This window comes from Furipterus horrens, unplaced genomic scaffold, assembly GCF_987537825.1.
Source record: "Furipterus horrens unplaced genomic scaffold, mFurHor1.1.pri manual_scaffold_1, whole genome shotgun sequence".
Classification (NCBI taxonomy): domain Eukaryota; kingdom Metazoa; phylum Chordata; class Mammalia; order Chiroptera; family Furipteridae; genus Furipterus; species Furipterus horrens.
This window is the reverse complement of record NW_028327171.1, coordinates 123,873,298-123,885,843: the sequence shown is the minus strand read 5'-3', so window position 1 is coordinate 123,885,843 and position 12,546 is coordinate 123,873,298.

The following is a 12,546-nucleotide window of genomic DNA, read 5'->3' as shown; positions in this document are numbered from 1 at the left end:
CTGCTGGCACCTTGATTTTGGACTTCTAGCTTCCTAAATGCTGTGACAATATGTTTTTGTTGTTGTTGTTGTTGCAAGCCACCCAGACTGTGGTACTTCGTTACAGAAGCTCTGAAAAGCTAATATAGCCCCCCACCAACCTACACAAAGAGCACTTCTTCCAGTGCCTGCTCTGATGTTTGTGTATTCCCTTCTCTGTCTTCTCTGCTTGCCTCCTCTATAAGGCTAGACCCAGTCTCTCAAGCACCATAAAAGGCCCATCATAGGAGCAACAATGCATGGTTGAATAATTGTGTTTAATTTTGTGGGAACATACAGGTAGGAAAAAAGTTTTTTACAGTTGATCTCATAGAAAAAAATACAATAATAAATAAATAAAATACAAGAATAAACTCTGTACTTCACACACTCACAACTGTAAACCTACTTTTGCCCCACCCTATACTCACAGAAATCTGCAGGTTGCTGTCCCAGGTGTGTGTCAGAAGTACAGGAGAGGCTGGTAGATGAGATGTTTTGAGAGAGTTGGCCTTTCTTCATCCTCCAAGTCCCACTGCACAGGTGCTTACCTCCAGAAACTCTTTCAACATCTGCCTCCTCTCCTTCCACTTCTGATTTGCCCTTGTAGTCAGTCCTTCACCTGCCGGGTCAGTCCATAGCCAGCATTGCCGGTGAGGGGCCCCACATTTTGACCAACCAATGAATATGCATTTCACCATCTCAGCAGTGGTGGCATTACTGAGGGCTATCTCCAACCCCCCTGACTTGTTATACCCACAGTTGGGGTCAATGCAGTTCTTTTGCTTCTCTTCATGTGTATATTTTCCTCCTGAACACAAATAACAATCCAGTTGCCCCATAATTAGATTGAATTACAGAATAATTACAACCTTGTTTGCTCTCGGCAGATTACATGGTAATTATACTTGGCATTACCATGAAGAACCAAGAAATTCCAACGATGTCATTACATGGTTATTTGTACAATACAATGCAGCAGTGTAATTATACATGCAACATTTGTTCTCCAATAGGAGGATGATTACAACAATGCTAATGCTTCAAAGTGTTGATTAGGTGCCAACATAATATGACATTTACAATGTGAGTAGGTGTCTGTTTTTTAATTTTTTCTTTAACATGCGTAATCTACCTTCCCTTAGACTCTCCTGTGACTGTCTTTGTTGGCTGTGCTGTGGTCAAGAAAGTTTGGGTGACCATAGACTGTACTCTCTGCCCTCATGAGCATTCAAGCTCACAGCAGCTAAGAGACATGAAAAACTAGAGGTAGCTGGCCATTTATCCCTCCCTAGGAGAAATGCTTAATTGTTTTTTACTGCTATGTTAAGCTGCCTTTCTTAAAGCATTTATGGTGAAGAAAGCATGGGACATGGAGCATGGAGAGAACATGTTTGGTCTCCCTATACTATGTGTCCCTCTGGACAAGTCAACAGAGCCCAGAGCCCACATATAATGCAGGAGCAGCCTGGCTGTAGGAGTGCATTTTTACATGACACTTATGTGTGCTGCTGCTTTCTACCCGATCCTTCATTCATTCTTCCAAACAACCTTCTGAGGATCCCAACACATGTTCTAACAGTGTAACACACAACTGTGATATACACAAGAACTTGAGTGTGGTTAGAAATGTCCTGTACTCCTCTAGTCCCTTTCCTGCCTGAAAAATAAAATGAAGGTAAAGCAATTGAATATCAGACATCCACCTTTCTGTATATGAATATGGTCTATATCTGTCTGCATTGGACTGAAAATCAGTGCATGTGTGTGAACTCTGCATACTCATGCAGAAAAAGTTTAGTTCTTCAGGTTGATGCTGGGTGTCATTGAGTCTAGTGAGGGAGGTAGGTGTGAGTAGAGGATGGAGGAAGGGTGGTGAAGAAGACTCTGGGAAATGAAACAAGTTGTATGAGCAGTTTACAGGCCAAACAATATTTTTGCAACCTAGTGATCTCTGAAAGCTACTTGGGAGCCTGCCAAAATCCCAGTGCTGGAAGATTAAAACATCACATCAAATATCTGGGAAACCATGAAAGTTGGGTCAGTTGGGAGTGCAGATGGCTGGATAAGGATGTTGGCCTTACACAAAGGTATTAGGTAGATGAGGAGTCCACAAAAGAAGGAACATCAGCCAAAGGACAAAGCTTTCAAGACTAGACTTATGGTGCTAGAGAAGACAAAGCACACTCTGCTGCAGGGAACTCCAAACCATGGGAGAACAAGAGAAGACACTTTTCTAGTCTACAGATATTTTAGACATTTTTTTTTTCTGGACAACATTGGATATGAATCACTCCTGAATCACAGTGCTATACAGTCTGCTGTTAGAAATTAAAATGAATCCAACCATCTTCTAGGTAGTATGCCTGGGTTGAAGGTACAGATGTACAGATGGTTTCCAGGGCTGGGGAACTGCTGAATATACATTTCATGTAAAAATTTCCAGTCTCAGCATTTTATACAGGAACCTGGGCTTTGTGGCTAGCCTGGGCTGGGTGGGTTGATAAATGGTATAGAGCCCCACCAGGTTTGGGGAAGGAAAGAGAGCCAGCTTTTCAAGCCCACCCACCACCTGGAGAGGGAAGGGCAGATGGAAGTTTCTGCTGTGTCAGCTAAACAAATAGAACATCTTCTAATCCTAACGTCTCCTGGATGACTCTTGTGTCTATCCTTTAAATCTCATTTTGTTCTCAGTTCTTCTGTTGTAGGGGCAATGTCACAGGGGCAAGATGGACATATGGACCTTGGAACCTGGAAGACCTGAATTCAAATTCCACCTCTGTCAGTTGTGTAAATTACTTAGCCTCTCTAAGCTTTAGTATTCTCAGAGTGAAACATACTTACTTAACAGTGTTGTGACTAGAAAATATGTAGAATAATTTAGGTAACATGCTTAGCACAGTTTCTGGAACACACTCCAATGTTCATGCAGAAGTTTCCAGTGGGGTTAAGCTACATTTAGATGGAATTGTGGAAAGGACCTAAGCAAAGGAGCTTGGGATGTGGGGCCAACATCAGCATATGAGGTTGTCATGGCTGCTGTACAGCCTGTTGGGCATTAGGGACAGAACCCTTATATCACCAGGTCCTGAAATCACTTGCAAGGCATCCCTTAAAGTGCAATGTCTTGACCAGTGGGCAAATGAATGCTGGCCTCACTTTAATCTTCCTTAACTTAAAAATAAAATCCTAAACACTGAAAAAGCCTCAAGAGCACATGAGTGAGGATCTGGAGACCAGCCCAACTCTGTAACAAGAAGCTTTTGGACCTGGAGCAAGTTTCTTGATTCTTCTGGTCTCAGTTTCTCCAACTGTAAAATAAGGAGTTTAAATTGGATAGTTTCTAAGGTCTCTTACAGCTACAAAATTTTATAACCCCAAGAAGGACTTTTTGTTTTCTTCCAGGAAATGTGCCCATATTGTATATTTGAGATGAGTTTAGTTTTACTGAGCCAAGCTTTATTTTACACATACATATGCATACTATAAATATACACATAAGCATATGTAAACACAGGCATTGAAAGAGGAAGTTGTCCCCACACCTCAGTGCTTTCAATTGAGACATCAAATCTCTTTCAATAGAGTGAAAAATATGTGCACTGTTTTCCTCTCTTGGGAAGGCCATGCCAGGAACTCTGCTTGGATGTAAGACTCATGTTCATGGAGGGCAGGGGGAGAGAGAGACAGAGACAGAGACAGAGATAAAGAGAGACAGAGAGACAGAGAAACACACAGAGAGAAAGACTATAGTTCTATATTTCCAGGTATCAAAAGGCCTTGTCCTCTTGGAATACTTGCTGAGCACTGAAGGATGGCACCCCTCCTCTCAAGTAAAGCTGGTCTTTAACTTTCCTGGTTTTTGAATGGTTTGACTCCTCCCATGCCTGCACCCCTCAACTACTATCTGTTTCCTAGGCCTGTCAATTTCTTTCTCCTTTATTCATGTAATAAATGCTTATTGTGTCAGGAAGTGTGCTAAGTGTTGGCGACATGGCAGTGAGTAGGACAGACCCAATGTTCTTCCTCCATACTCCAACAGGGCTGTATTAGTTAGATTAAGACTGGATACCAAAAATCTCAGTGTTTTAACATAATAAATGCTTATGCTTGGCTTATTTTCTATCAATTCAATATGACTATTTGGCAGGCAGCCTTCAACATCAACATTGAGAGAGACCCAAGCTCCTTCTACCTTGTGGCCTTGTCATGCTCAAGGATCACCATGTCCCTCACTTCCTTTTGGTAGATGGATACAGTGTGAGTGCAGAGAATGCCCATCCATGTCTGGACCAGTATAGCTCTGAAGTGTAATTTTCACTACTTGTGCTAACATGAGTCCAGGTTCCCATCCAGACTCAGGGATGCTGGAAACAGCATACAGGATGGAAGGAGAGCACACATCTCCAGTGAACAGATATTAAATGAGCACTTCCCATTAGAAGCATGGGGTCATGTGAGAGGAAGTTCAAGTGTTGTAGCAGACCCAACCTTGCCTGAGGACAGAGATGGTCTGCTAAGGAGGCAATCAGGAGTTAATGGGGTATAAGAAGGTGGGGAGTGGGGAGGCAGAAGTACTGCCTGAGCATCTTCAAACATAGTAAGGGAAAGGTAGGAGAGAGATGTTAAACTTGTGTCAAGTGCACTGTGCCCAGAGGGTGCAGTGGGTGGGACAGTGCGAGGGGAGAAGGCTATAGTGCACAAGGCTCTTGTAGGCTATGATAAAGAATTCGGACTGTTCTAAAGACAAAGGAATCTACAGAAGACTTCAGCTGTGAAGTGAGATAACTGCCACTTTGAAAGATGCTCTGGTTGCAGGTGAGGGTGTGATCCTGGAGGCAGGCAGACCAGTTGGAGGCTATGGTGGTTGTCTTAGTGAGACACCATGGACCATACATAGCTTAAGCTGCTGGCAGTGGGATGGAGAGAAGGAAAGTTCAAGAGACATATGTGTAGGTGGTAGATTCCTTAGAAGTACCAGTTGGATTTCTCTGGTCTGGGACCTCATCCCTCCAATCTGGATTATTGTGGCAGCCTCTCGGTAGTGTTCCTGCCACCACTTCCACCAGGAGATGTTGATGGTGTCATCATAGCACCCCTCTATGGTTTAGGGCTTTCAAGTGCAGACAGCACAGTCCACTCTGGCCAGTTTAAGCAGGAGGTGATACATTTAAGTGTATGCACAAGATCACTGAGAGGACTGAAGAAACAGACTTTAGGCATGCCTTTCTGGAAGAACTCCCAGCATCCTACTGCAGAACTGCCTGCCAGAGGAGGCTGCCAATTCAGCCACCCTCAGGAAATTGCTATCTTAGCTGTCCTCTCCATCACCACACTACCACACTCTGGGTCAACAAAAGAGATGACCCAGATCCCACCTTTCTCTCCCCACCCCTATGACTGAGCTCAAATGAAAGCCTAGTGCAGGGGCATCTGCACAATGAAATTGAAGCATGTCAGTAGAAGCTGGGAAAATGGAATTTGGGGGAATGTCTGACAGGAAGGTAGGTTTTACATGAGAACAATCAGAAAGCAAAGACAGTGTTCAAAAGGTTTTGGGCAGCCACAAACAACAGTTGCCAGCCACCACGTGGAGAGTCTGGCATTCTGTATCTCTTACATCATTTATAGCTTCCAACAGTGCCACTGGAGGCATTTCCTTCTCTCACAGATGAAGAAACTGACTCAGAGAGGCTAAAGAGCTTGTCTAAGATCACACAGCAAGCACTTGGCCAAGTCTGTATTTGACCCCAGCTTTCCCTGTCACCAAAGCCTGTCATTTCCCCATTGCATTTATGGAATTACAGTACTTACTAGTTGTTTATTACAGGAAACTCTCCTCCATCTGACCCCATCCTGCTTGTCTAGCTTGTTTTGTCCAGTGCCGCCAGGCCACGAGGGCAGACAACAGCCACCTATGAAGCTGTCTGTTCTTGGCAGGCCTGGGCAGGACTGTGCAGAGCCATCTGTAAAGTCAGGCCTCCCAGTTTTATCACTGGCCTTGTTAACACACAGTCTACACTTCTGCTCTGGGCAATAATTGCAGAAATACAGTCGTTAAATTTTAATTAGGAAGAAAGAGGTCCATTATTAGTTGTCATTCCTCATTGTTTCCTAATTATGCTCATTGCATGATAAAATGAAAGACTACATTTCCCTTGCATTGTTCTTGCTCAGGACTGATGGAAAAGAAAGACATATCCTGATTCTCACTCCTCCTCCCCCTGCCTCTTCCCTTGTCTGAAGTGCCCCTTTGCAAGCTTCAACTGAATAGCTGGGCAGTTAAGAGGGAATATTCTGGAATCAGAGTAGCCTGGGTTTGAACCCTGACACTAACACTTAGCAGAGGTCAGACTATTTACCAGGTTAGATTTGTTTTTCTCTTGTAAAACAGAGATCTTAAGACCTTCATTCTGAAGAAAAAAAAAAAAAAAAAAAAAAAAAGACCTTCATTCTGGGTTATTGTGAGAATAATAATGTTATGTAAGATAATATTCATAAAGTGCCTTGGCACAGGAGCAATGTTTCAGCAAATGTCAGTTATTTTTATTATACTTTTAAGGTTTATTATCAACTAGAGACTCACATACCAAGCTAAGAAGTCTAGACTGATTGTGTAAGTAGTGGGAATTCCCTGAAGGCTTTTTCAGGAAGGAGTGTCATGAGGGAGGGAGTTGTTTAGAGTCATTCCTGTGCTAGCTGAAACAGTAAGAAAGCAACTAAAGATATGAGAGGAAGAAAATCCTAGTCAGTCCTACAAAGAGTTTCACTTAATGGGCTCCCCAAGAAGGATGAGATTTTTGACTTGTTTCTCTTGTCCTGAGGATAGGTTTGCTCTGGACCCATTGGTGTCATGGAGTCTGGCAGGAAAAGACAGATGTGCTTCAGGGCTGCCTGTTGGGTGGGAGCAAAAGAGATGGATATGGGGGTCTTAGGCCTATCTCTTGTGTCGTATGCAAGCTTCTGCAATACCCAGACTGACCAAAGGCCAAAGACTTGAACTTTCTACTTCTTTCAAAGTTAATACCTTCATTTATGCTGAATTATTTGAGTTTCCAGACATTAATTTATCGAAAGTGTAGGGACCTGGGAGTTTTGCATTGAGCTGGTGCCCTTTTTCTGTGTGGAATGTTCATTTGCTCTGAAGAAAAAAAAGGAAAGAAAGAAAGGAACAGCTTAAAATGATTTGTTTTCATTTACTACTGAGCCAAAGGTATTTATCTGGGTTAAAATGTGTAACTCCCAGAACTGATAGAAAATTCACAAGGTTGAGTATGCCTTATGAGTGGCTTGCTATGGAAACACTGATGCTAAAGGAAAACTGTTATCTGGACTAATTTTCTTTCAAATTATTCTTACTGTTATATATGAAGGAAGAGGGCATCTACAAAAGCACCAAGCAGTCTCATTTTGTCCATTAGTTAAGCAGCACCCTGAAGTAAAAATGCTTCTCTCACATTTAGAGAGAGGGATGGGCTAGGATTCAACTGGTCAGGGAAGAGAGGAAAAAAGACAATAGCTATTTTGGATAAAATTAAGGTTTTTCAAAAGCCCCACTGATGTGAATCTTGGGATGTTATAGAAGCTCCTGGCAGTCAGCTCTCACTGGCCAGGGCTGGGTCTGGGAGCATGCTGTTAGGTCTGGGTTCCCCACAGATTGCAGCCAGTGATTTTAGAACAATAGATGTGTGTTCAGCCTTTGACTCCCAGGGATCACGTAGAGGGAAGGGGAGGAAGGCGAGCTGGCAGGGTGATTTTCCAAGATCTCATGAGGTGGCTGCATTTGAGAAAGAGCTGGAGTTCTTGTGCTGGGCCTCAGCCCTATAGCTTCTGAATTACATCCTTTTCTGTCCACCCATGGTGCACTCACACAAAGGAAATGATTCACCTTAGCCACAGACCCCAGAGACAGACAGACACCTGAGCCTTCCTGGAGAGGGCATGAGCTGACTGTAAAACTGAACTGTCTTCATTGTTGGTTTGTATATGATGCCTTGGGATGCCCCTAGCTTCCACAGAGGTTGCCAAAGAGATTGCTGAGCTGAGAGATACAGTGCTTCTGGGCCTCTTATACCTACTTGATCCAAAACTGCTTTCTTTTTATCTGTCTTGCATACTGGGATTCTGCATAAGATTTTGCTAAGAATTTTTTGGAAATTATTCTTTTCACCCAAATAAGTAAACATCTGTTATGAAAGCTTCCTCAATTGTGATTTAAAGTTATTCATTTTAATAAAAAAGATAAGGCATGTATGATATGGAATATTTGAAGAACACTGAAGAAGATAAAGAAGAAAAAATTCCAATACTCAAAAATGACTATAACTATTGATATTTTTATGTATTTCCATCTGATCTTTTTTCTTATTTATATTTTTACATGGTTCAGATGGTATTGCATCAACCAATGTTTTCATTCATGATTATTTTTTTTACTTAAGATGATTTCCAAACCATTTGGGATATGGATGCTTTTACATAACTATTGTTGTTATTATTATTACTTATACTATTACTATTATAGACAACTTCATACAGAAAGCTTCCCCAAATTTTGTTTTTTTTCTGAGGGTCAAGTCTCAGCAGTAGCATTATAGGTTTAAAACATCTGGGTAATTTAAAGGCTTTTGAACATAAGATAAAATTGTTTTGCAGGAGGGTCATACTAATTCACTTATCCATGAGCCATTTATGAGACTATCTGTTGCATCATATTTTCACCAGCAGTGTGTATATATTTTTAAACTAGCATCTTGTTTCTTTGATTATTGGTGAATTTGAATATTTTTATTTTCTTATCTGGTTTCATTTTAGGGTACTTTAAAAAACAAACAAACTGGTATTCTGCTTTCCTACTTAGAAATTCCCTTTACCTTCACAGGGCCTACATATAAAATAAAGTTTTGTAGAGAACAATAGATGTAAGCACACGTGAACACATGTAAACACATATTTGAACCAGAGAAATGTTTTCCAGCCCATTTTCCATGCAATCTCTGTGTGGCCTTAGACAAGTCCCTTAATCTTAGTTTTAATTTTCTCACTTGCAAAAATTAGAAAAGTGATACCAACCTCCTGTAGTCAAAATGAAGATTAAATGAGATTTTCAAAAATTTATTTTTGTTTTTTTCTATTACAGTCACCCCACTTTTTTCCACCATTGCTCCCCCCTACCCCGCATCCTCCCTGCCCCTTCTCCCACAGTTCATCCCCACCCTGTTACCCCGTTGTTCATGTCCATGGGTCATTTATACTAGTTCCTTGACTATCCCTTCTTTTATTCCCCTTCTCCCCTCCCCCTCCCCCCTATTTACTGTCAGTCTGCTCCTTGTTTACTTGCCTCTGGTTCTATTTTGCTCATTTGTTTGTGTTGTTCACTAGCATCCTGTGCTAGGTGATATCATATGGTATTTGTCTCTCACTGCCTGGCTTATTTCCCTAAGCATAATACACTCCAGTTCTATCCACGTTGTCACAAACAGTAGGAGTTCCTTCCTACTTTTTGCTCTATAGTATTCCATTGTGTAAACGTACCACAGTTTTTTAAACCACTCATCTACAGATGTGCACTTAGGCTGTTTCCAGCACTTGCCTATTGTGAATAGTGTTGCTATGACCATAGGGATGCATAGGTTCTTTCGAATTGGTGTTTCAGGATTCTTTGGGTATAATCCTAGCAGTGAAATTGCTGGATCAAAGACAGTCCCATTTTTAGTTTTTTGAGGAAATTCCATACTGTTTTCCACAGTGGCTGCACCAGTCTGCATTCCCATTAACAGTGCACTAGGGTTCCCTTTTCTCCACATCCTTACCAACACTTGTTTGTTGATTTGTTGATGACGACCATTCTGACTAGTGTTATGTGGTATCTCATTGTGTCTTTAATTTGCATCTCTCTGATGACTAGTGATGTTGAGCATTCTTTCACATGTCTTTGGACCCTTTGTATGTCCTCTTTGGTGAGGTGTTTGTACAGGTCCATTGCCCATTTTTTAATTGGATTATCTGTCTTTTTGGTGTTGAGTCTTATAAGTTCTTTATATAGTTTGGAGAACAACCCCTTGTCTGAAGTATCACTGGAAAATACTTTCCCATACTGTTAGTTCCCTTTTCATCTTGCTGATAATTTCTTTTCCTGAGCAGAAACTCTTTAGTTTGATGTAATTGCATTTGTTTATCTTTCCTTTATTTCCTTTGCTCTAGGAGATATATCAGCAAAAATATTGCTACATGAGATATCTGAAATTTTCCAGCATATGATTTCCTCTAGGACTTTTATGGTGTCATGGCTTACATTTAAGTCTTTTATTTATCTTGAGTTTATTCTGGTGTATGATATAAGTTGGTGGTTTAGTTTCTTTTCTTTTTTTTTTTTTTGCATGTCCCAGTTCAATTCTCCCAGCACCATTAGCTGAAGAGGCTCTTCTCACTCCATTTTATGTTCCTGCCCCCTTTGTCAAATACTAGTTGTCCATGTAGACCAGAATTTATTTCTGGGCTCTCTATTCTGTTCAAATTATCTATATGTTTGTTCTTACGTCAGTACCAGACTGTTTTGATTACAGTGGCCTTGCAGTATAGTTTGGTAACAGGTACTATGATTCCTTCTATTGTGTTCTTCTTCCTCAAGATTGCTGTGGCTATTCAGGGTTTTTTTTTTTTTTTTTGGTTACATATAAATTTTTGAAGTATTTTTTCAAGGGCTGTGAAACATGTACTTGGTATTATAATAGGGATTGCATTGAATCTATAAATTGCATTGGGTGGTATGAACATTTTAATATATTAATTCTTTCCATCATGAACATGGTATATGCTTCCATTTATTTGTATCTTCCTTAATTCTTTCTTTAGTGTTATGTAGTTTTCCTCGTACAGGTTTGTTGCCTCCTTGGTTACGTTTATTCCTAGGTACTCTATTCTTCTTGTTATAGTAAGTGGGATTTATTTTTAGTTTCTATCTCTAATAGTTTATTGTTGGTGTAGAGAAATGTCTTCAGTTTCTGAATATTGACTTTGTATCCTGCTATTTTGCAAAATTCATTTATCATGTTGAGTAGTTTCTTAATGAATCTATAGGGTTTTCTATGTACAATATCATGTTATCTGCAAATAATGACAACCTTCTTTCCTCTTTCCAATTTGGACACCTTTTATTTCTTTTTCTTGTCTGATTGCTGTGGTTAGAACTTCCAAGACTATGTTGAATAGAAGTGGAGAGAGTGGACATCCTTGTCTTGTTACTGATCACAGGAGGCATGCTTTCAGTCTTTGCCCATTGAACATGATGTTGTCTCCAGGTTTCTTATATATGGCCTTTATTATGTTGAGGTAGCTCCCTCTACTCCCATTTTGCTGATATCTTCATCATAAGTGGGTGTTGTACTTTATCAAATGCTTTTTCAGCATCTATGGATACAATCGTGTGATTTTTGTCTTTCATTTTGTTTATGTGGTGTATTATATTTATTTTTTTGCTAAAATTAAGCCTTTCTTGCATCTCTGGAATGAATCCCACTCGATCGTGGTGTGTGATCTTTTCAATGTCTTGCTGGATTCTGTTTGCCAATATTTTGTTGAGGATTTTAGCATCTATGTTCATCAGTGATATTGGCCTGTAGTTTTCTTTCTTTGTTGTGTCTTTACCTGGTTTTATAATTAGGGTAATAGTGGCTTCCTAAAAAGAGTTTGGGAGTCTTCCCTCTTTTTGGATTTTGTAATAGTTTGAGAAGGATAGAAATTAGTTCTTCCCTAATTGTTTTTTAAAATTCATCTCTGAAGCCATCCAGTCCTGGGCTTTTGTGTGCTGGGAGTTTTTTGATTACTCCTTCAATTTCACTGGTTGTTAATGGTCTATTCAGGCTTTCTGCTTCTTCTTCATTCAGTTTTGGAATATTATATGTTTCTAAAAATTTGTCTTTTTCATCTAGGTTGTCAAATCTCTTGTCATATTGTTGCTTGTAGTAATTTCTTAAAGTCCTTTCTATTTCTGTGGTATCGGTTATGATTTTTTATCTTTTGTTTCTGATTTGGTTTATTTGCATCTCTCCCTTTTTCTTAATGAACCTGGTTAAAGTCTTGTCAATTTTTTTATCTTTTCAAAGAACTTGCTCCTGGTTTTATTACATTGTTTGTTTATCTCTATGTCATTTAATTGTGCTCTGATCTTGATGATTTCCTTCCTTCTTCTCACTCTGGGCTTTGTTTGTTGTTGTTCCTCTATTCCTTACAGCTCTTGGGTTAGATTTTTTATTTGAGATTCTTTTATTCTTTTTAGGTAGGCCTGTATTGCTATGACCTTTCTTCTCAGGACTGCCTTCGCTGTTTTCCACAGGTTTTGGGCTGCTTTGTTTTTATTATCATTTGTTTCCAGAAACTTTTTGATTTCTTTCTCGATGTAATTGTGGACCCATTCTTTTTTTTTTACATTTTATAGTTTATATTGTCACAATAGTTCCATTTTTCCCCTTTTGCTCCCCCCCCGCCCAGCACCCCTCTCCCCAGCAATTCCTCCCTTCCCCAGTCCAT